This window comes from Scyliorhinus torazame, chromosome 19 (assembly GCF_047496885.1).
Source record: "Scyliorhinus torazame isolate Kashiwa2021f chromosome 19, sScyTor2.1, whole genome shotgun sequence".
In the NCBI taxonomy this organism is placed as follows: Eukaryota; Metazoa; Chordata; class Chondrichthyes; order Carcharhiniformes; family Scyliorhinidae; genus Scyliorhinus; species Scyliorhinus torazame.
The window spans coordinates 36,725,926-36,749,594 of NC_092725.1; the positions used below are offsets into that span (position 1 = coordinate 36,725,926).

Genomic DNA, 23,669 nt, shown 5'->3' on the forward strand with positions numbered 1-23,669 from the left:
CTCCCCCATATCCCCCCTCCCCCATATCCCCCATATCCCCCCATATCCCCCCTCCCCCATATCCCCCCTCCCACGTATCCCCCATATCCCCCCTCCCCCGTATCCCCCCCTCCGCCATAACCCCCCCTCCCCCATATCCCCAAGTGAATCCAGCCCTAACCTTAACCTCTGCAATGCACGCGCAACCGATGGCGTGCATTCATATACCTGCCTAACACTGTTGCCTTTTACCCCTGCCACCACCCCCACCCACCCACCCACCCCACCCCCACAGGAGAAGCGAGCACACAACAATATCCCTATTGCATGTGAGGACTGGAGGAGGCCCCGCTGATGAGAGGCCATTGACCGAACACGAGGAAAGGGCCCTGGAACTTTCTGGCGGACCGGACGACCGGGAGGTTGCTGATGCAGAGGTCGGGGGCGTACTAGCAAGTGAGCCACCGACAGCCCGTCCCCATATCCCCCCTCCCCTATATCCCCCTCCCCCATATCACCTGATCACTGCCTGCGTGTCTAACCATGCATTCTTCATTGTGTATCGAAGGAGCAAACGTCCAGGCACCCATCCCCGCAGATGCAGACCGCCCGCAGGATGCCCCTCGGAGGCCACGGGAGACAGAGAGACCCGGACCCTCTAGCATGCGACGCCCGCAGGATGCCCCTCGGAGGCCACGGGAGACAGAGAGACCCGGACCCTCTAGCATGCGACGCCCGCAGGATGCCCCTCGGAGGCCACGGGAGACAGAGAGACCCGGACCCTCTAGCGTGAGACACCCGCAGGATGCCCCTCGGAGGCCACGGGAGACAGAGAGACCCGGACCCTCTAGCATGCGACGCCCGCAGGATGCCCCTCGGAGGCCACGGGAGACAGAGAGACCCGGACCCTCTAGCATGCGACGCCCGCAGGATGCCCCTCGGACACCACGGGAGACGGAGAGACCTGGAGCAACAGGGAGACGACGCCCCCGTCACGTGCGGGAGTGACCACCCAGCGACGAGGGGGGCAGCCACAGGCCCCCGTCATATCCGAGCCAGGACACCACTACCCAGGACACCACTACCCAGGACACCACTACCCAGGACACCACTACCCAGGTCACCACTACCCAGGACACCACTACCCGGGACAGCACTGCCCAGGACACCCCTACCCGGGACAGCACTACCCAGCAAGACGAAATACCGGACAGTGACTCAGAGTGGATGGGTGGAGACGAACACCCGCCCCAAAGTGCCATGGACTCAGAGTGGGGCGAAGAGCACGACACAACGCCACTGCTGTCACCAACACCCTCCACCATCGCAGAAACACTCACCTCGGTTGGGCACTTTAGTGATGAGGCGTCTGGTACACTCATTGGTGCGCACAACACAGCCATCCCGGTACAGCAGGTGGAGGTAGGAGCAGCAGAGGGGCCGGGCGGTCGGAGGGCAGCCCAGCCCAAGCGAACATCTGCCGCCCAGATGGATCCCGGGTTCCTGGAGTTTCCACACCCACACATAGATCCGATGCAACCACCGACCCGGAGACGAGCGAAGAGGGTGACGGCCGGCTTGCGGCGGCTGCAGTCGCAGGTGGAGGAGTCCACCCGCGTCCAGGAGCTGGAAGTGGTGCCGGTCATACGTGCCACCCAGGCCGACACCGCACGGGTGGCGTCCGCGGTGGAGGCAATGGGTGCGACAGTGTCAGACATGGGGAACGGTTTGCGAGGCCTGGGGCTTTCCGTGCAGGCGGCGTCTGTGGCCCAGGACATGGCTGCCCTCTCACAGGAGGCCATGAGCCAGTGCCAGCCATAGCCCAGTCTCTGCAGGCCATGGCCCAGTCTCTGCAGGACATCGCTGAGGGCATCGGCGCCAGTGGCCATGTGCGAGCCGGCGTCGCACAGTCACAGACAGGGTTTGCCAATCCCCTGGGCTCCATGGCTGCAAATCTGCAGACCCCTGTCGATACCAGCACGGGCCTCCAGGACTGGCAGCGCCAGATGTCGGGGGGGCGTCGGATGGCCAGTCCGTTCGCATCCCCCACCCATGTAGAGGCCTGGGGGCCATCGGGCACCCTGAGGGAGGAGGAGGTGGTGTGGTCCGTCCCAGCTCCCCCTGGAGGGGAGGTCCGGGAACACCGCGACACCTCGGACTCCCCCTCCTTCCGTCCCAGGTGCATCGGGTGGGCAACGGGCAGGACAGGCTGGCAGCTCGCCATCCCAGTCGCCCGGGCCGCAGCCTGGCCCTTTGAGGCCAGGACGCCCCAGGAAACGGCCGCCAAAGGGATCCAGTGTCAGAGGGCAGGAATCACAGGAGCCCACCTCCAGTTCTGCTGTACCGTCTGGGGAACCACGTAGACGTAGTCAAAGGGCCCGTAAGGCCAAACAATTAGACACTGAGTAAGTTGGCACGGGTGCAGGGCACAGATGAGTTTTAGGGGCTAGGGCACGTGCATGAACTCCTTTGGTTATTAAAGTCAATGTTACACCTACCGAAGCTGCCTTTGTGCTCTGTCCAAAGCGTGCGGGGGGTGTCATGTACATTGAGCGCAAGTGTGTGTGTGAGGGGTGGTCTTACCTCAGCCCCAGGTGAGTCTGCCCCTTCCCCCTGGGCCGCCATCAACATCCCCCCGGGCAGAGGACGGGACCGTGCGCTGCAGTGTCACAGCCGCATGCAGGGATGGTCCGGGTGGATGGTGGTACTGTGGCCATGGGTCAGACATAGTCCAACGATGTGGAGCCAGGAGCTCACCGCAGGGTGGGTTGACATCATCCTCCATGGCCTGCAATAGACACCCGCAACTGTGTGAGCCCGGCCGTTGTGCCGCAGGTGGATCGGCAATGGGGGGGGTGGTGTGCATGTGGGTGGGGTGGGTGGGGTTGGGGAGGGGGGTGAGGGTGCTGGGTGGGTGGATGGGTGTGGGGTGTGGGTGGTCGGCTGTTGCCATGGTGTGCGGTCTGTGGCCATACTACCCGATTCCCACGCCCATCTAGTCAGTGAAGCGGGCGGCTATCAGTCTGTCCCGTGCCCGCTGGGCCAGCCGGTAACGGTGGACAGCCACCCGCCTGTGTCTACCCCGTCTGTCCTGACCATTACCCCCATCCCCCTCATCTGGGGAGGACAGCGCCTCTTCCTGCTGCTCCTCCACTCCGCCCTCCTCTGCCTGCGGCACATCGCCCCTCTGTTGGGCTGTGTTGTGCAGGACGCAGCACACCACAATGATGCGGCCGACCCTATCTGACCGATACTGGAGGGCGCCCCCAGAGAGGTCCAGGCACCTGAAACGCATCTTCATCACGCCAAAGCACCTCTCTATCACTCCCCTTGTCGCTACATGGGCATCATTGTAGCGGTTCTCCGCCTCATTGCGTGGCCTCCGTACAGGTGTCATCAGCCACGATCGCAATGGGTAGCCCCTGTCGCCCAGCAACCAGCCCCTCAGCCGGGGATGCCGTCCCTCGTACATGCTGGGGATGGATGACCGCGACAACACGTATGAGTCGTGTACACTGCCTGGGTAACGGGCGCAGACTTGCAGGATCATCATTTGGTGGTCGCAGACCACCTGTACGTTCATCGAATAGGTCCCCTTCCTATTGGTGAACACGGCCCTGTTATCTGCAGGTGGCCGCACGGCGACGTGCATCCCATCAATCGTGCCCTGGACCATGGGGAACCCGGCCACGGCAGAGAAGCCCACGGCCCGGGCATCTTGGCTGGCCCGGTCCACAGGAAGCAGATGTAGCGGTGCGCCATGGCATATAGGGCATCTGTCACTGCCCGGATGCACCGATGTCTGCGATATGTCGGACAGGTCCCCACTCGGTGCCTGGAATGACCCGTTGCATGAAAGTTCAGGGCCACCGTAACCTTGACAGACACGGGGAGAGGGTGTCCCCTGCCAGTGCCACGCGGTGACAGGTGTGCCAGCAGGTGGCAGATGTGTGCCACGGTTTCCCGCCTCATCCGGAGTCTCCTCCTGCATTCCCGGTCCGTGAGGTCCTGGTATGACTGCCGGGGCCGGTACACACGGGGCGCCCTCGAGTGCCTCCGTTGCCGTGGGGCCGCGACATCCTCCTCCCCCTCCTCGTCCTGTCGGTCAGGTGTCCCTCCAGCCTGGATGGCTGCCGCCTGCCCCTCTGCGGCAGCCTGCGCCGCCTCTCTGGCACGCTCCTCCTCCTCCTCCTCCTCATCCAGGGCAACATGGACATTAGCGGCTGCCGCCACGGCGGCCAACATCGCTGGATGATCGGAAAACATGACGGCCTGGTTGGGGGGGGGGGGGGGGGAAACGGCGACATGTCATCATTGCCCATGTCCCCTCCTACCCCCCAACCAGGTGGCATGGACCGCATGGGTCCAACTGTTGGAGGCTGGCACCTGGCCAGGTGGACCAACTCACTTGCCCTCGCACCCCCCCTCCCTGGCATGGACCCCCCCCATCCCCCTCCCCGGCACGGACCCCAACCTCCTCCCTGCACGGAAGCCCCCATCCCCCTCCCCGGCACGGACCCCCCCCATCCCCCTCCCCGGCACGGACCCCAACCTCCTCCCCGGCACGGACCCCCCATCCCCCTCCCCGGCACGGACCCCCTATCCCCCTCCCCGGCACGGACCCCAACCTCCTCCCCGGCACGGACCCCCCATCCTCCTCCCCGGCACGGACCCCCCCAACCTCCTCCCCGGCACGGACCCCCCCCCCAACCTCCTCCCCGGCACGGACCCCCCATCCCCCTCCCCGGCACGGACCCCAACCTCCTCCCCGGCACGGACACCAATCTCCTCCCCGGCACGGACCGCCCCATCCTCCTCCCCGGCATGGACCCCCCCAACCTCCTCCCCGGCACGGACCCCCCCCAACCTCCTCCCCGGCATGGACCCCCCATCCCCCTCCCCAGCATGGACCCCAACCTCCTCCCCGGCACGGACCCCAACCTCCTCCCCGGCATGGACCCCCCCATCCTCCTCCCCGGCACGGACCCCCCCCCCAACCTCCTCCCCGGCACGGACCCCCCCATCCCCCTCCCCGGCACGGACCCCAACCTCCTCCCCGGCACGGACCCCAACCTCCTCCCCGGCACGGACCCCCCCCAACCTTCTCCCCGGCACGGACCCCAACCTCCTCCCCGGCACGGATGCCAACCTCCTCCCCGGCACGGACCCCCCCATCCTCCTCCCCGGCACGGACCCCCCTCCCGGCACTCCCCCGGAGCCCAGCCCACTCTAACCACCCCCCCCCCCCGTCACACACACACACACACAACCCGAGACACACCTCTCCCCACACATTCAGACTGCGGCCACGCCATCGCCTGCCCAGCGGCCAACCCCCCAGGCCGTCACTCACCTCCACGCTGGTCGGCGTGAACCTGGAGCACAGGTTCACGCCGATGAAAAGGAGGTTTGATTTACGTCAACGTGAACGGTCATCACGTCGACGGGACTTCGGCCCATCCGGAAGGGAGAATATCGGCAGGCCAAAAATCGGCTGCCTTGCGCAGACCCGTGCCATTCTCCGAAGTCAGCGGCGCCATTAATGGCCCGCCGACTTTTCTCCCTTCGGAGACTTCGGCAACCGGCGGGGGCGGGATTCACGGCGGCCAACGGCCATTCTCCGACCCGCTGGGGGGTCGGAGAATGACGCCCCCTCTCTTTTACATTTTATCTATTTCCTGTTTTTCTTTATACATATATTTCCCCCATCTTATCCCCCTCTTCTTACCTTTTCTCCTCTTTGCTTCCCTCTACATCTCTCACCGCTTGCACTCTGATTTTAGTTTCTCTGCTGTTAGGCCTTTCACACCTTTTATTCTCTCCGTGGACTGCCATTAGCACTCTTGGTTTCTGTGGCTATTAGTACTCTTTTCCCTTGGTTTATGTGGCTATAACTCATCTTTCAGTCCCTCACCCCACAGTATAAATATCTCCAACTTTCTATGTCTTTTAGCTTTGACAAAGTGTCATCTGGACTCGAAACGTTAGCTCTTTTTAGGGCGGAGTTTAGGAGGAACTTCTTCACCCAAAGGGTTGTGAATCTATGGAATTCCTTGCCCAGTGAAGCAGTAGAGGCTCCTTCATTAAATGTTTTTAAGATAAAGATACATAGTTTTTTGAAGAATAAAGGAATAAAGGGTTATGGTGTTAGGGCGGGAAAGTGGAGCTGAGTCCACAAAAGATCAGCCATGATCTCATTGAATGGTGGAGCAGGCTCGAGGCCAGGTGGCCTACTCCTGCTCCTAGTTCTTATGTTCTTATGTTCTTTTCTCTCCCTACAGATGTTGCCAGACCTGCTGAGATTTTACAGCATTTTCTCTTTTGGTTTCAGATTCCATCATCCGCTTTTATCCAGATTAGATCCAACTCACTGTGTAAAAAGCAAGTTCTCCTCGGCCTCCATCTAGTTTATCAACCAATTACCTTCAATGTGCCTCCACTGGTCAATGAACATCGCATGATCACTGCCATTAATACACAAGGGATAGTTATCCCTTTTTACCTGGTATAAATAGTAACATGTAGTTCAGTGCTAGGAACAGATTATCCCCTAATTATGCCAGTGACGATTGGGGCAATTTGGGGCAATTTACACTATTGTGGAAATATCAACAGTAACTGTGGGATGTCCTTAGATTCTGAAATACTGTGGAGGATTTTTATTCATTGTTGACATTGAAATGTGAGGGCAAGCTAGCAAGCAATAAAAATGAAGACAGGAACAGTTTTTTTCAATATATAAAAGTTAGGAGATAAGCAAAAATAGACATTGGACTACTGGAACATAAGGCTGGAGAAGGAGTCATAGGAAACAAAGAAATGGCAGAGGAACTGAAAAGTTACTTTGCATCAGTCCTTGCGGTGAAGATCCAGACAGCCAGGGGAATTAGGGCACAGAGGTGAGTGTAGTGGCCATCACTAAAGGGGAGGTTCAGGGGAATCTGAAAGGTCTGAAGTGCTGAATTTGGTGCATTTGAGTGCTATATTGAGAGTTTGGTGACTGAGGGAGTGCTGAATTTGGTGCATTTGAGTGCTATATTGAGAGTTTGGTGACTGAGGGAGTTAGGTGAGGAGGGAGTAAGGTGCTCTTTTCATTTTGTTTCCTACGTTTCTGCAAATAGTGAGAAGAGAGCCAGGAGTTTACAAAGAGTGCAGCTGACTGGGAGCAGAGTCAGAGGGCGGAGATCCAGTTGGTCCACAGGGCAGCTATATTCTGTAAGGTAAGAGGGGATGGAGGCTAGGCTTCCTGTAGGATGTAGGTGGTGAGGGATACCACCGGTGTCCCCGTTGACTATTCCTGTGGGAAGTGCACCCAACTCCAGCTCCTCAAAGACCGTGTTAGGGAACTGGAGCTGAAGCTGGATGAACTTCGGATCATCCGGGAGGCAGAGGGGGTGATAAAGAAGAGTTACAGGGAGGTAACCACAAACAGGCAGACAGTGCAGGGATCCCTCGTGGCCGTTCCCCTTCAAAACAAGTATACCGTTTTGGATGCTGTTGGGGGGATGACCTACCGGGAGAAGGCCCTAGCGGCCAGGTCTCTGGCACTGAGTCTGGCTCTGGGGCTCAGAAGGGAAGGGGGGAGAATAGAAAAGCAATAGTTGTAGGAGATTCAATGGTTAGGGGAATAGATAGGAGATTCTGTGGTCGCGAGCGAGACTCCCGGAAGGTATGTTGCCTCCCGGGTGCCAGGGCCAGGGATATCTCGGATCGTGTCTTCAGGATCCTTAAGCGGGAGGGGGAGCAGACAGAAGTCGTGGTGCACATTGGTACCAACGACGTAGGTAGGAAAAGGGGTGTGGAGGTAATAAACGAGTTTAGGGAGTTAGGCTGGAAGTTAAAAGCCAGGACAGACAGAGTTGTCATCTCTGGTTTGTTGCTGGTGCCACGTGATAGTGAGGCTAGGAATAGGGAGAGAGTGCAGCTGAACACGTGGCTGCAGGAATGGTGTAGGAGGGAGGGCTTCGGGTATTTGGATAATTGGAGCGCATTCTGGGGAAGGTGGGACCTGTACAAGCAGGACGGGTTGCATCTGAACCAGAGGGGCACCAATATCCTGGGAGGGAGGTTTTCTAGTACTCTTCGGGAGGGTTTAAACTAATTTGGCTGGGGAATGGGAACCGGATTTGTAGTCCAGCAACTAAGGTAGCCGATATTCAGGACGCCAAAGCGTGTAGTGAGGCAGTGGGGAAGAGAACACTGACAAAGGAGAGTACTTGCAGGTACGGAGATGGGTTGAAGTGTGTATACTTCAACGCAAGAAGCATCAGGAATAAGGTGGGTGAACTTAAGGCATGGATCGGTACTTGGGACTACGATGTGGTGGCCATCACGGAAACTTGGATAGAAGAGGGGCAGAAATGGTTGTTGGAGGTCCCTGGTTATAGATGTTTCAATAAGGTTAGGGAGGGTGGTAAAAGAGGTGGGGGGGGGGGGGTGGCATTGTTAATTAGAGATAATATAACAGCTGCAGAAAGGCAGTTCGAGGAGTATCAGCCTACTGAGGTAGTATGGGTTGAAGTCAGAAATAGGAAAGGAGCAGTCACCTTGTTAGGAATTTTCTATAGGCCCCCCAATAGGAGCAGAGATGTGGAGGAACAGATTGGGAAACAGATTTTGGAAAGGTGCAGAAGTCACAGGGTAATAGTCATGGGTGACTTTAACTTCCCAAATATTGAGTGGAAACTCTTTAGATCAAATAGTTTGGATGGGGTGGTGTTTGTGCAGTGTGTCCAGGAAGCTTTTCTAACACAGTATGTAGATTGTCCGACCAGAGGAGGGGCAATATTGGATTTAGTACTTGGTAATGAACCAGGGCAAGTGATAGATTTGTTAGTGGGGGAGCATTTTGGAGATAGTGACCACAATTCTGTGACTTTCACTTTAGTAATGGAGAGGGATAGGTGTGTGCAACAGGGCAAGGTTTACAATTGGGGGAAGGGTAAATACGATGTTGTCAGACAAGAATTGAAGTGCATAAGTTGGGAACATAGGCTGTCAGGGAAGGACACAAGTGAAATGTGGAACTTGTTCAAGGAACAGGTACTACGTGTCCTTGATATGTATGTCCCTGTCAGGCAGGGAAGAGGTGGTCGAGTGAGGGACCCATGGTTGACAAGAGAGGTTGAATGTCTTGTTAAGAGGAAAAAGGAGACTTATGTAAAGGCTGAGGAAACAAGGTTCAGACAGGGCGTTGGAGGGATACAAGATAGCCAGGAGGGAACTGAAGAAAGGGATTAGGAGAGCTAAGAGAGGGCATGAACAATCTTTGGCGGGTAGGATCAAGGAAAACCCCAAGGCCTTTTACACATATGTGAGAAATATGAGAATGACTAGAGAGAGGGTAGGTCCGATCAAGGACAGTAGAGGGAGATTGTGCATTGAGTCTGAAGAGATAGGAGAGGTCTTGAACGAGTACTTTTCTTCTGTATTTACAAATGAGAGGGGCCATTTTTTTGGAGAGGACAGTGTGAAGCAGGCTGGTAAGCTCGAGGAAATACTTGTTAGGAAGGAAGATGTGTTGGGCATTTTGAAAAACTTGAGGATAGACAAGTCCCCCGGGCCTGACGGGATATATCCAAGGATTCTATGGGAAGCAAGAGATCAAATTGCAGATCCGTTGGCAATGATCTTTTTGTCCTCACTGTCAACAGGGGTGGTACCAGGGATTGGAGAGTGGCGAATGTCGTGCCCCTGTTCAAAAAAGGGACTAGGGATAACCCTGGGAATTACAGGCCAGTTGGTCTTACTTCAGTGGTAGGCTAAGGAATGGAAAGGGTAGGATTTCTGAGCATCTGGAAAGACACTGCTTGATTAGGGATAGTCAGCACGGATTGGTGAGGGGTAGGTCTTGCCTTACAAGTCTTATTGAATTCTTTGAGGAGGTGACCAAGCATGTGGATGAAGGTAAAGCAGTGGATGTAGTGTACATGGATTTTAGTAAGGCATTTGACAAGGTTCCCCATGGTAGGCTTCTGCAGAAAGTAAGGAGGCATGAGATAGTGGGAAATTTGGCCAGTTGGATAACAAACTGGCTAACCGATAGAAGTCAGAGAGTGGTGGTGGGTGGCAAATATTCAGCCTGGATCCCTGTCACCAGTGGCGTACCGCAGGGATCAGTTCTGGGTCCTCTGCTGTTTGTGATTTTCATTAATGACTTGGATCAGGGAGTTGAAGGATGGGTCAGTAAATTTGCAGACGATACGAAGATTGGTGGAGTTGTGAATAGTGAGGAGGGCTGTTGTCGGCTGCAAAGAGACAGAGATAGGATGCAGAGCTGTGCTGAGAAGTGGCAGATGGAGTTTAACCCTGAAAAGTGTGAGGTTGTCCATTTTGGAAGGACAAATATGAATGCGGAATACAGGGTTAACAGTAGAGTTCTTGGCAATGTGGAGGAGCAGAGAGATCTTGGGGTCTATGTTCATACATCTTTGAAAGTTGCCACTCAAGTGGATAGAGCTGTGAAGAAGGCCTATGGTGTGCTAGCGTTCATTAACAGAGGGATTGAATTTAAGAGCCATGAGGTGATGATGCAGCTGTACAAAACTTTGGTAAGGCCACATTTGGAGTACTGTGTACAGTTCTGGTCGCCTCATTTTAGGAAGGATGTGGAAGCTTTGGAAAAGGTGCAAAGGAGATTTACCAGGATGTTGCCTGGAATGGAGAGTAGGTCTTACGAGGAAAGGTTGAGGGTGCTAGGCCTTTTCTCATTATAACGGAGAAGGATGAGGGACGACTTGATCGAGGTTTATAAGATGATCAGGGGAATAGATAGAGTAGACAGTCAGAGACTTTTTCCCCGGGTGGAACAAACCATTACAACGGGACATAAATTTAAGGTGAGTGGTGGAAGATATGGGGGGGATGTCAGAGGTAGGTTTTTTACCCAGAGAGTAGTGGGGGCATGGAATGCACTGCCTGTGGAAGTAGTTGAGTCGGAAACATTAGGAACTTTCAAGCAGCTACTGGATAGGTACATGGATTACGGTTAAATGATATAGTGTAGATTTATTTGTTCTTAAGGGCAGCACGGTAGCATTGTGGATAGCACAATTGCTTCACAGCTCCAGGGTCCCAGGTTCGATTCTGGCTTGGGTCACTGTCTGTGCGGAGTCTGCACATCCTCCCCGTGTCTGCGTGGGTTTCCTCCAGGTGCTCCGGTTTCCTCCCACAGTCCAAAGATGTGCAGGTTAGGTGGATTGGCCATGATAAATTGCCCTTAGTGTCCAAAATTGCCCTTAGTGTTGGGTGGAGGTGTTGACTTTGGGTAGGGTGCTCTTTCCAAGAGCTGGTGCAGACTCAATGGGCCGAATAGCCTCCTTCTGCACTTTAAATTCAATGATAATCTATGATTAATCTAGGACAAAGGTTCGGTACAACATCGTGGGCCGAAGGGCCTGTTCTATGCTGTATTTTTCTATATTCTATGTTCTGTGACTGAAGGTGGACAAATCACCTGGAACAGATGGACTACATCCCAGGGTTCTAAATGAGATAGCTGAGGAGATTGTGAAGGCATTGGTGGTGATCCTAAATGAATCACTGGAGGCAGGAAGTCTCGCAGAGGACTGGCAAGTGACAAACGTAACACCGCCGTTTTAGAAGGGGGGGAGGCAGAAGACGGGAAAGTACAGGTCGTTTAGCCTGACTTACGCCATTGGTAAGATTTTTAGGCCATTAGTAAAGATGAGACCGCGGAGTACTTGGAAGTGCATGATAAAATAGGACTGAGTCAGCACGGCTTGTTCAACGGGTGGTCATGTCTGACAAATCTGTTCCAGTTGTCACTGGAATGATGGAGGGTGAGAGGCGACCTGATAGAGGTCTACAAGAGTATGAGTGGCATGGACAGAGTTCTTTGAGGAGGTAACAAGGAAGTTAGACAAACGAGTGGACATGATTTATTTACATTTCTAGAAGGTTTTTGACAAGGTGCCGCATAGGTCATCTCCCGGTAGGTCATCACCCCAACAGCATCCAAAACGGTATAATAAGTTAAGAGCCCATGTTGTTAAGGGTAAGATCCTGGTATTGGCTGACTGGAGGAAGGGAGAGAGTAAGGAGAAAGGTTTTTTTTTCACGATGGCAGCTGGTGACTAGTGGTCTGCCTTGGGGGCCGGTGCTGAGACCACAACCTTTCACAATATACATTAATGATTTGGAAGAAGGAACTGAAGGCACTGTTACTAAGTTTGCAGATGATACAAAGATCTGAGGAGGGACAGGTAGTATTGAGGATGCAGAAGGGCTGCAGAAAGTCTTGGACTGGCTAGGAGAGTGGGCAAAGAAGTGACAGATGGAATACAATGTGGTAAAGTGTGAGATTATGCACTTTGGGAGGAGCAATGGAGGCATAGACTATTTTCTAAGCGAGGAAATACTTAGGGCCAAGGGACTTGGAAGTCCTCGTTCAAGATGCTATTTAGGTTAACGTGCAGGTTCAGTCACCAGTTTGGAAGGCAAATGCAATGTCAAGAGGGCTAGATACAAGAGCAGGGATACACTTCTGAGGCTGTATAAGGCTCTAGCCTGACCCCATTTAGTGTATTGTGAGCAGTTTTGGGCCCCGTGTCTGAGGAAGGACATGCTGGCCTTGGAAAGGGTTCAGAGGATATTCACAACAATGGTCACTGGAATGAAGAGCTTTTCATTTAAGGAACCGTTGAGGACGCTGTGTCTGTACTCGTTGGAGTGTGGGAGGATGTGGGGGGAACTTTTTGAAAGTTGCAGGATACTGCATCGGGTGGACATGGAGGGTATGTTTCTACTTGTAGGAAAATCTAGAAAGCGAGGACACAATCTCAGATTAAAGGGACGATCCTTTAAAACAGAGATGAGGAGGAATTTCTTCAGCCAGAGGGTGATCAACCTGTGTAACTCTTTGCTGCAGAAGCCTGTGGAGGCCAAATCACTGAGTTCTTGATTAATCAGAAGTTATGGAGAGAAGGCAGGAGAATTGGGATGAGAAAAATATCTACCATAACTGAATGGCGGAGCAGACTTGATAGGCCGAGTGGCCTAATTCTTTTACTATGTCTTATGGTCTTATCCCCAGCAATGATGACCAGACCTTTGCCCCAACCCTGGAAAGCACATTTATGCACAAGCCTGACACACCCTCCACATCCAACCCCAAATATGTTTGATTAAGTTGTGAGGGAGTGTTGAAGACATGCGGGTTGAGAGGGTAAATGGTTAAGTCTGACACAATGCACCCCGGTACAAACTATGGAAATTAGTTCAACATGGATGACGTAAAGAACAGACAGAGACATAGGGAGAGGGTGGAGAACCAGAGAGAGAGAAACCGACACAATATAGGTAAAGAAACTGAGCAGAGGCATTGAGATAGACAGATGAGAGAGAGATAAAGAGACAGCAAGAGAGAGAAACTGAGACAGAAAATAAGAGGGAGAGACAGAGATAAAGACAGAGGGCGAAATTCTCCCCCAACGGCGCGATGTCCGCCGACTGGCTCCAAAAGCGGCGCCAATCAGACGGGCATTGCGCCGGCCCAAAGGTGCGGAATGCTTCGCATCTTTGGGGGCCGAGCCCCAACATTGAGGGGCTATGCCGGCGCCGGAGGGATTTCCGCCCCGCCAGCTGGCGGAAATGGCGTTTGTTGCCCCGCCAGCTGGCGGAAATGCGGTGCATGCGCGGGACGTCAGCGGCGCCAACAGTTTCCCGCACATGCACAGTGGGGAGAGTCTCTTCCGCCTCCGCCATGGTGGAGGCCGTGGCGGAGGCGGAAGGGAAAGAGTGCCCCCACGGCACAGGCCCGCCCGCGGATCGGTGGGCCCCGATCGCGGGCCAGGCCACCGTGGGGGCACCCCCCGGGGTCAGATCGCCCCACGCCCCCCCCCCCCCCCCAGGACCCCGGAGCCCGCCCACGCCGCCTGGTCCCGCCGGTAAATACCAGCTTTGATTTACGCCGGCGGGACAGGCAATTTCTGGGCGGGACTTCGGCCCATCCGGGCCGGAGAATTGAACGGGGGTCCCGCCAACCGATGCGGCCCGATTCCCGCCCCCGCCCAATCTCTGGTACCGGAGGTTTCTGTGGGGGCGGGGGCGGGATTCACGGCGGCCAGCGGCCATTCTCCCACCCGGCGGGGGGTCGGAGAATGACGCCCAGAAATCGAGAGAGAAAATAGAGACAGAGAAAAAGAATGATCAGCGAAAGAGAGTGATAGAGAGATAGGGATAGAGGCAGAGGGAGAGGTGAGAGACACGTTGAGACAGGGAGACGGAGAACGAAGGGAGTGAGAGACGGGAGGATAACGTGCTGCTCCTACCGACAACTTTGAATTGTGATCAGAAATCCTGCTTTGCAATTCCTTAGAGTTCTTCACTGATGTTGAAGCGTGAACAGTCCAGTCTGTCAACGAGTTCCGCCTATTCATACAGGGCAGATGATTCAATGTGCTACAGTTACTTTTTATAAAACATCGTTACATTTTCAGGATAAAGTCTGGAATTGTGTTTTGTTGCAACAACATTAAGATTAGAGCTTTCCTTATGATGATGACATCCCATCCTTCGAGGCCCTATCTTTTGTCACCGGGACAGACAGAAACTTTTGTGCTCTACTGGGTAAGGAGTACCCGCTAACTATGTACCCTGGACAGGGAGAACCTTCTTGAGTGTGTATCGATTCCATGGCCATCTTTTCACGCCTGTCACAGACGCAGGCCCACCCAGAGACTGTCTCCTGCTGATAATCAGACTCTTGAGTTGGTGAGTGCTTCAAGAACGACAGAGAGAGACCGAGACAGGCAGGCAGACAGACAGGAGCTATCAGATAGTCTGACTGGGTCCCGGCCACAGTCTTAATTCTTAATTCCGGTCAGTTAAAGACGCCTGCCCACCGTGTTGGAAGATCAGGAAATGGCAGTTGACTGCAGATTGTAACATGTAAACAGTAAAATGCTCTGAGGATCATACATTCAATTATCGTAGAGATGGAACACCATCGGTAGTGGTGTCTGTGTGTGCGCGTGTGGGGGTGGGAAGAGCGGAGGAGAGAGGAGGGGAGTGGAGATTGGGTGTGGTAATAGGTCAGTCAACTCAGTTCAAGGATCAGGGAACATCAGTTGGAGAATTAGTCAGGAGCAATTGGGAGACGAATCTACTTGGATACATCCAGCTGAGCGGCTGTGCATTTCGCTCTGAGGAGCCGGGATGGGAGAGGTCTCGGAGTCAGCTGGTAACTCCAGTGCAGCTGTTCCTGACGGAATCCCATGCGAAGATGAGAAGTTGGCGGCATGTGCTGGTCCTTGCCGGTGGCCAGTTCTACATTGGCGTTCACGTATCAGCTCAGTTTGCGGAAAACGATCTGTCTTGTGGAGAGCTGTCACTTTGGGCATGTTGAAGCCGAAGAGCGAGAATCGTGCAGGTGATTCGAAGCTGGAGGGAAATTTTGTGGATTCGAAGGGTTGGGATCTCAGAGAAAGAAATTGGGAGGCAAGCAGTCGTTGAGGAAATGCTCCTTTTTCGGAACGATTGTTGAAGCAATCAGATGCCCGAAAAATATTGAGACACGGTTTAAACAATGAAATGTAACTCATCAGAATGTTGCCCTGGCTCTCCCGGCTGACTTTTGGGTGTGTTGCTCAGCAACTCCGAGGATCTGTAGTCGCTGTGATTGCCTTTTAATGTACAGTTTGCGGTGTCGTAGATCACCGTTTTCTTATTAATCCATGTCTACTTCTGGGGCGAGATTCTCCGACCCCCGGCCGGGTCGGAGAATCGCCGGGGTTTGGCGTGAATCCCGCCCCCGCCGGTTGCCGAAGTCTCCGGCACCAGAGATTCGGCGGGGGCGGGAATCGCGCCGCGCCGGTTGGCGCCCCCCCCCCCCCACTCCACGGTCTCCACCATGGCGGAAGCAGAAGAGACTCCCTCTACTGCACATGCGTGGGAATGCTGTCAGCAGCCGCTGACGCTCCCGCGCATGCGCCGCCCGGAGATGTCATTTCCGCGCCAGCTGGCGGGGCACCAAAGGCCTTTTCCGCCAGCTGGCGGGGCGGAAATTCGTCCGGCGCCGGCCTAGCCCCTGAATGTTGGGGCTTGGCCCCCAAAGATGCGGAGCATTCCACACCTTTGGGGCGGCGCGATGCCAGTCTGATTTGCGCTGTTTTGGGCGCCAGTCGGCGGACATTGCGCCATTTCCGGAGAATTTTGCCCCAGGTTAATATCGGCTGCTAGAGTCTAAGAAAGGTATTTATAATTGTTTATGTTACGACTTTACTAAATAAAGTTGTTTGTATAAACCCGATAACGCTTTGTTGTTTTGGTAATTAACTGGGATTTCAAATTTCATTTATATCAAATACAACGGGCGTGATTCTCCGCACCCGCGCCGGTTTGGAGAATCGCCTGGCGTGCCATTTTTCCCCGCGACGCCGGTCCGACGCCCTCCCGCGATGCACCCAAGCGGCGGGAACGGCCCCGTCAAGTTTTGCGCGGCGCAGGCCGGAGAATCGCCGGGACACCCAAAATGGCGATTTTCCGCTACACCCGCTATTCTTCGGCCCGGGTGGGCCAAGCGGCCTGCCCAAATTCCACACCTGGTCGCTGCCGGCGGGAACAGCGGCCTGTGGGTGGGCGAGGGGGGTTCTTTCACCGGGGCTGCAGTCAAAAGGGGTCTGGCCACCGATTGGCGGGCCGGCCTCTCTGAAGGTGGACCTCCTTTACTCCGCCACCCCGCAAGATCCATCCGACATCTTCTTGCGGGGCGGCCTCAGGGAGGACGGCAACCACGCATGCGCGGGTTGGCGCTGGCTGGCGCCGGCTGGAGCCGGCCAACCCGCGCATGCGCGGGTGACGCCAGTTAGGTGGCGGATGATGTGGCACCGCTTTTACGCGCCGCCAATGCCAGGCGCGCGCTGACGACGCTGCTTTAGCGACACGCCCCCCCCCCCCCCCGAGTTTCTCGCGGCTCCGATCCTCGCCCATTTTCGGGCCCTGAATCGGTCGAGATCGGGGCCATTTCGCGCCGTCATGAACCTCAACGGCATTCACGATGGCGTGGGCACTTAGTCGCAGGAGCGGAGAATCGCACCCAACGTGTCGGTTCCCCATCAGCATTGCAACTGATGGTTTGTTCTTGTACTTGGGTTGGATTCTCCGCCCCGCCATGCCACGTTTCAGCCTCGACCCGCCCGCGGGATTTTCTGTTACGTCGGCCGTTCAATGTGGTTTCCCATTGTGGGGCAGCCCCACGCGGTCGAGAAACCCCCGGGCGCCGGCAAAATGGAGAGTCACGCCGGTGGACTCTGAATGTCCAGAACATTGTTTAAGATTGACTTCAAATAGACAGAATGTTCCCATTACCACAGAATTGAAGGTCACAGTTTGTAGAAAATGTGTTTCCACTCAGAGCATTGAGGTTCTTTTCATAACAGTGACCCTGGTGTTATCAGTGACTTTGTTAATGGCCCGGACCCCCGTGGATATAACTTTGAACTGGAACATTAGCATTGCGTTTAATCCTCATGCGAGCCTGTTAAATGTTCATGGTGTACAATAGCAAACAGAATGCTAAATACTTGACCTTATCCACAGGATGCTGAGTAAATATAATCAGTGGATCCATAAAAGGCTAATGGTATGTTGGCCTTCATTGAGAAAGGTTTCCAGTACAGGAGCAGAGATGTGTTGTTGCAATTATACACACCCTTGGTGAGGCCACACCTGGAATATTGTGTGCAGTTTTGGTCTCCTTTTCTGAGGAAGGATGTTCTTGCTCTCCAGGGAGTGCAGCAAAGTTTTACCAGACTGATTCCAGGGATGGCGGGACTGTCATATGAGGTGAGAGGGACTAGGTTAGGATTATTCTCGCTGGAGTTCAGAAGAATGAGAGGGGATAAATAGAGACTTATCAAATTCTAAAGGACTAGATAGGGTAGATGCAGGGAAGATGTTCCCGATGATGGGTGTGTCCAGAACTGATGATTCAGGATAAACCATTTCGGACAGAGATGAGGAAACATGGGCGAAATTCTCCGGAAACGGCGCGATGTCCGCCGACTGGCGTCCAAAACGGCGCAAATCAGACGGGCATCGCGCCGCCCCAAAGGCACATCTTTGGGGGCCGAGCCCCAACCTTGAGGGGCTAGGCCGGCTCCGGACGAATTTCCGCCCCGCCAGCTGGCGGAAAAGGCCTTTGGTGCCCCGCCAGCTGGCGCGGAAATGACATCTCCGGGCGGCGCATGCGCGGGAGCGTCAGCGGCCGTGACAGCTTCCCATGCATGCGTAGTGGAGGGAGTCTCTTCTGCTTCCGCCATGGTGGAGACCGTGGCGGAGACGGAAGGGAAAGAGTGCCCCCACCGCACATGCCCGCCAGCGGATCGGTGGGCCCCGATCGTGCGCCAGGCCACCGTGGGGCCACCCCCCGGGGCCAGATCGCCCTGCGCCCCCCCCCCCAGGACCCCGGAGCCCGCCCGTGCCGCCTTGTCCCGCCGGTTAGGTAGGTGGTTTAATTTACGCCGGCGGACAGGCATTTTAGCGGCGGGACTTCGGCCCATCCGGGCCGGAGAATCGCGCGGGGGGGGCCCACCAACCGGAGCGGCGTGATTCCCGCCCCCGCTGAAACTCCGGTGCCCCCCCTCACGCCAGCCCCCGGCGATTCTCCGACCCGGCGGGGGGGTCGGAGAATCTCGCCCCAGGTCTTCACCCAAAGGGTTGTGAGCCTGTGGAATTCATTACCACAGGAGGTAGTTGATGCTAAAACATTGAATATATTCAAGAGGTGGCTAGATGTAGCATTTGTGGCCAATGGGATCAAAGGGAGGAAGCAGGATTAGGCTATTACATAGAACAAAGAACAAAGAAAAGTACAGCACAGGACAGGCCCTTCGGCCCTCCAACCCCGTGTCGACCATGCTGCCCGACTAAACTACAATCTTCTACACTTCCTGGGCCCGTATCTGTCTATTCCCATCCTATTCATGTATTTGTCAAGATGCCCCTTAAATGTTACTATCGTCCCTGCTTCCACCACCTCCTCCGAGTTCCAGGCACCCACTACCCTCTGTGTAAATAGAACAAAGAACATAGAACATACAGTGTAGAAGGAGGCCATTTGGCCCATCGAGTCTGCACCGACCAACTTTCACCCTATCCCCGTAACCCAATAACCCTTCCTAACCTTTTTGGACACTAAGGGCAATTTATCATGGCCTTATCCACCTAACCTGCACGTCTTTGGACTGTGGGAGGAAACTTGAGCACCTGGAGGAAACCCAAGCAGGCACAGGGTGAACTTGCAGACTCTGCACAGACAGTGACCCAGTGGGGAATCGAACCTGGGACCCTGGTGCTGTGAAGCCACAGTGCTAATCACCTGTGCTATGGTGCTGTCCAATTGAGTTGGTTGATCAGCCATGATCATGATAAATGGCGAAGCAGTGTCGAAGGGCCAAAAGGCCTCCTCCTGCTCCTATCTTGTATGTGTCTATGGATCGATGACTATCTTGTTGAATTGTTTCATCTTGCACTCGTTAGGATAATTCATAGCAATACCTATACCGGGGGAAAACAGATGAGTATCTATGAGATGAAAATGCTAATGGTTTGCAAGGGCATTGATTTTTAGAACCATTAGAATGGAGATTGTACCTGGTGACTGACAGTTAACTTCAAAATATTGTTTGAAATTTAAACCCGGGAACTTCCCCTGACAAGTTAAACTTTGAAAAAAGTAGCAGGCCAGAGGATTTGGTAAAATTTACAAATGAGCAAAGGAGATCCAATGAATTGATGAAGAGGTAATCGTAGGAAAAAATGACAGAAACATGAAATAGACCGAGAATTTGATATAGGATGCAGAAAGGGAAACGGTAGCGCAAATGATGGAGCAATAAAGGAGAGACAGGGTAATGGGGAATAAGGTAATTTGAGAGAGCTACACAATTCCTCCGTGAAGATTCTGACAATGAAAATCTCCCAGAAGTAAGAGATGAAAATGGGGCAAGAGAAATTGGGGATCAAAATCAAAATGGTATTATTTAGAAAACAATGCTGCAGAAATTAACGGACTAAACATAGATACATTCCCTGATCCTGATGTTCTACATTCTAATGCAGCACGGTTTTGTGAAGGGGAGGTTGTGTCTCACTAACTTGATAGCGTTTTTCGAGGAGGTCAGAAAGATGATTGATGCAGGTAGGGCAGTGGATGTTGTCTATGTGGACTTCAGTAAGGCCTTTGACAAGGTCCCTCATGGTAGACTAGTACAAAAGGTGAAGTCACACGGGATCAGGGGTGAGCTGGCAAGGTGGATACAGAACTGGCTAGGTCATAGAAGGCAGAGAGTAGCAATGGAAGGATGCTTTTCTAATTGGAGGGCTGTGACCAGTGGTGTTCCACAGGGATCAGTGCTGGGACCTTTGCTGTTTCTAGTATATATAAATGATCTGGAGGAAAATGTAACTGGTCTGATTAGTAAGTTTGCAGACGACACAAAGGTTGGTGGAATTGCGGATCGTGATGAGGACTGTCAGAGGATGCAGCAGGATTTAGATTGTTTGGAGGCTTACGCGGAGAGATGGCAGATGGAGTTTAATCCGGACAAATGTGAGGTAATGCATTTTGGAAGGTCTAATGCAGGTAGGGAATATACAGTGAATGGTAGACCCCTCAAGAGTATTGAAAGTCAAAGAGATCTAGGAGTACAGGTCCACAGGTCACTGAAAGGGGCAACACAGGTGGAGAAGGTAGTCAAGAAGGCATACGGCATGCTTGCCTTCATTGGCCGGGGCATTGAGTATAAGAATTAGCAAGTCATGTTGCAGCTGTATAGAAACTTAGTTAGGCCACACTTGGAGTATAGTGTTCAATTCTGGTCGCCACACTACCAGAAGGATGTGGAGGCTTTAGAGAGGGTGCAGAAGAGATTTACCAGAATGTTGCCTGGTATGGAGGGCATTAGCTATGAGGAGCGGTTGAATAAACTCGGTTTGTTCTCACTGGAACGAAGGAGGTTGAGGGGCGACCTGATAGAGGTCTACAAAATTATGAGGGGCATAGACAGAGTGGATAGTCAGAGGTTTTTCCCCGGTGTAGAGGGGTCAATTACTAGGGGGCATAGGTTTAAGGTGAGAGGGGCAAGGTTTAGAGTAGATGTACGAGGCAAGTTTTTTACACAGAGGGTAGTGGGTGCCTGGAACTCGCTACCGGAGGAGGTGGTGGAAGCGGGGACGATAGTGACATTTAAGGGGCATCTTGACAAATACATGAATAGGATGGGAATAGAGGGATACGGACCCAGGAAGTGTAGAAGATTGTAGTTTAGTCGGCAGCATGGTCGGCACGGGCTTGGAGGGCCGAAGGGCCTGTTCCTGTGCTGTACATTTCTTTGTTCTTTGTTCTTTATAATGTAAGAAATGGTGAGACAAGCAATTAAAATAATCAATGGCACATTAATCATTATAGTAACGTGATTCAAGAACACTAATGTGCCCTTGCTCCTGCTGTGTAGAACTATCAGATACCTTAAGGCGTTCAAAAAGTATCATGACAAATACATGTAGGGTTTTGGCCCAGGTTGCTATCATGACCGGTACAGGCTTGGAGGGCCGAAGGACCTGTTCTTGTGCGGTATTGTTCTTTGTTCTTTATTGTATCGTCAGACTACAGAAGGGCCATGGTGTACAGCTCTACTATCCTTACTTCGGAAGGATTACTAGCCTTGAAGCTGAACTGGCCTGATTCCTGGGATTGGCCCATGAGGAGAGATTGAGGAGACTGTGCCTCTATTCATTGAACATAGAACATAGAACAGTATAGCACAGTACAGGCCCTTCAGCACACGATGTTGTGCCGACCATCCTAATCTAAGATCAACCTAACCTACACCCCTTCAATTTACTGCTGTCCATGTGCCTGTCTAAGAGTCGCTTAAATATCCCTAATGACTCTGACTCCACTATCTCTGCTGGCAGTGCATTTCAAACACCCACCACTCTCTGTATAAAGAACCTACCTCTGACATCTCCCCTATACCTTCCTTCAATCACCTTACAACTATGTCCCCTCGTGACAGCCATTTCCACCCTGGGGAAATGTTTCTGGCTATCCACTCTATCCATGCCTCTCACCACTTTGTACACCTCTATCAAGTCACCTCTCTGCCTTCTTCGCTCCAGTGAGAAAAGCCCTAGCTCCCTCAACCTTTCTTCATAAGACATGCCCTCCAGTCCAGGCAGCATCCTGATCAATATCCTCTGAACCCTCTCCAAAGCATCCACATCCTTCCTATAATGAGGCGACCAGAACGGGACACAATATTCCAAGTGTGGTCTAACTGGCGTTTTATAAAGCTGCAGCAAAACCTCACGGCCCTTAAACTCAATCCCCCTGTTAATGAAAGCCAACACACCATACGCCTTCTTACCAACCCTATCAACCTGGGTGGCAACTTTGAGGGATCTATGTAGGTGGACCCCAAGATCCCTCTGTTCCTCCACACTTCCAAGAATCCTGCCTTTAACCCTGTATTCAGCATTCAAATTCGACCTTCCAAAATGAATCACTTCACATTTTTCAAGGTTGAACTCCATCTGCCACTTCTCAGCCCAGCCCTGCATCCTGTCAATGTCCTGTTGTAACCTGCAACAACCCTTAACACTATCTACAACTCCACCAAGCTTCGTGTCATCTGCAAACTTACTAACCCACCCTTTCACTTCCTCATCCAAGTCATTTATAAAAACCACAAATAGCAGAGGTCCCAGAACAGATCCTTGCGGGTAAAATACTTTCCATCCACTACCACTACCACTTCTTTCGGCCAGCAAATTCTGTATCTAGACAGCCAAATGTCCCTGTATCCCATGCCCCCTATGGGGAACCTTATCAAATGCCTTACTGAAATCCATATACACCACATCCACTGCCCAACCTTCATCAATGTGTCTCGTCACATCCTCAAAGAATTCAATAAGGCTTGTGAGGCATGACCTGCCCCTCACAAAGCCATGGTGACTACCTTTAATCAAACTATGTTTTTCTAAATAATCATAAATCCTGGGCGGGATTCTCCACTCCCGCGCCGAAGTGCCCACGCCATCGAGGTTCACGACGGCGCGAAACGGCCCCCATCCCGACCAATTCAGGGCCCGATAATGGACTAGGTAGGAGCGGGGCCGCGACATTTACACGCGCCAGGCCTTGTCGCCACGTAAAGGCGGCACCGCATACATGACGCGGCCAGCGCCGCATAACTGGCGTCACCCGCACATGCGTGGTTGCCGTCCTCTCCGAGTCCGCCCCGCAAGAAGATGATAGACAGATCTTGCGGGGCTGCGGAAGAAAGGAGGTCCTCCTTCAGAGAGGACGGCCCGACGAATGGTGGGCACCGATCGCGGGCCAGACCCCATTTGAGGCCCCCCCCCGGTGCGGGATCCCCCCTCCCCCCCCCCCCTCCGCAGGCCGCCCCCCCCCCCCCCCAGCATTCCTGTGCTGCTCCCGCCGACAGCGACCAGGTGTGGATGGCGCCGGGGGGAACCCACCGTTTTGGCCTGGCCACACGGCCCATCCGGGCCTGAGAATAGCAGGGGTGCCGGAGAATCGCCATTTTGGGTGTCTCAGGCGATTCTCCGGCCTACGCCACGGGGAACTCGGCGGGGCCGTTCTCGTCGCTTGGGAGAATCGCGGGAGGGCGTCGGACCGTCGACGCGGTAAAATTCGGCAA

The 23,669-nt window shown here is 53.8% G+C and overlaps 1 long non-coding RNA gene across 1 annotated transcript in view; it reads right to left on the reverse strand.

Moving 5' to 3' along the window:
* Positions 1-14,339, reverse strand: part of LOC140395904 (uncharacterized) — a 36,289-nt gene extending 21,950 nt beyond the window's left edge. Inside the window, exon 1 of the long non-coding RNA XR_011936383.1 lies at positions 14,271-14,339. This is a non-coding gene — a long non-coding RNA (uncharacterized lncRNA). The remainder of the gene's footprint in view (positions 1-14,270) is intronic.
* Between the last annotated feature and the right edge of the window lie 9,330 nt (positions 14,340-23,669).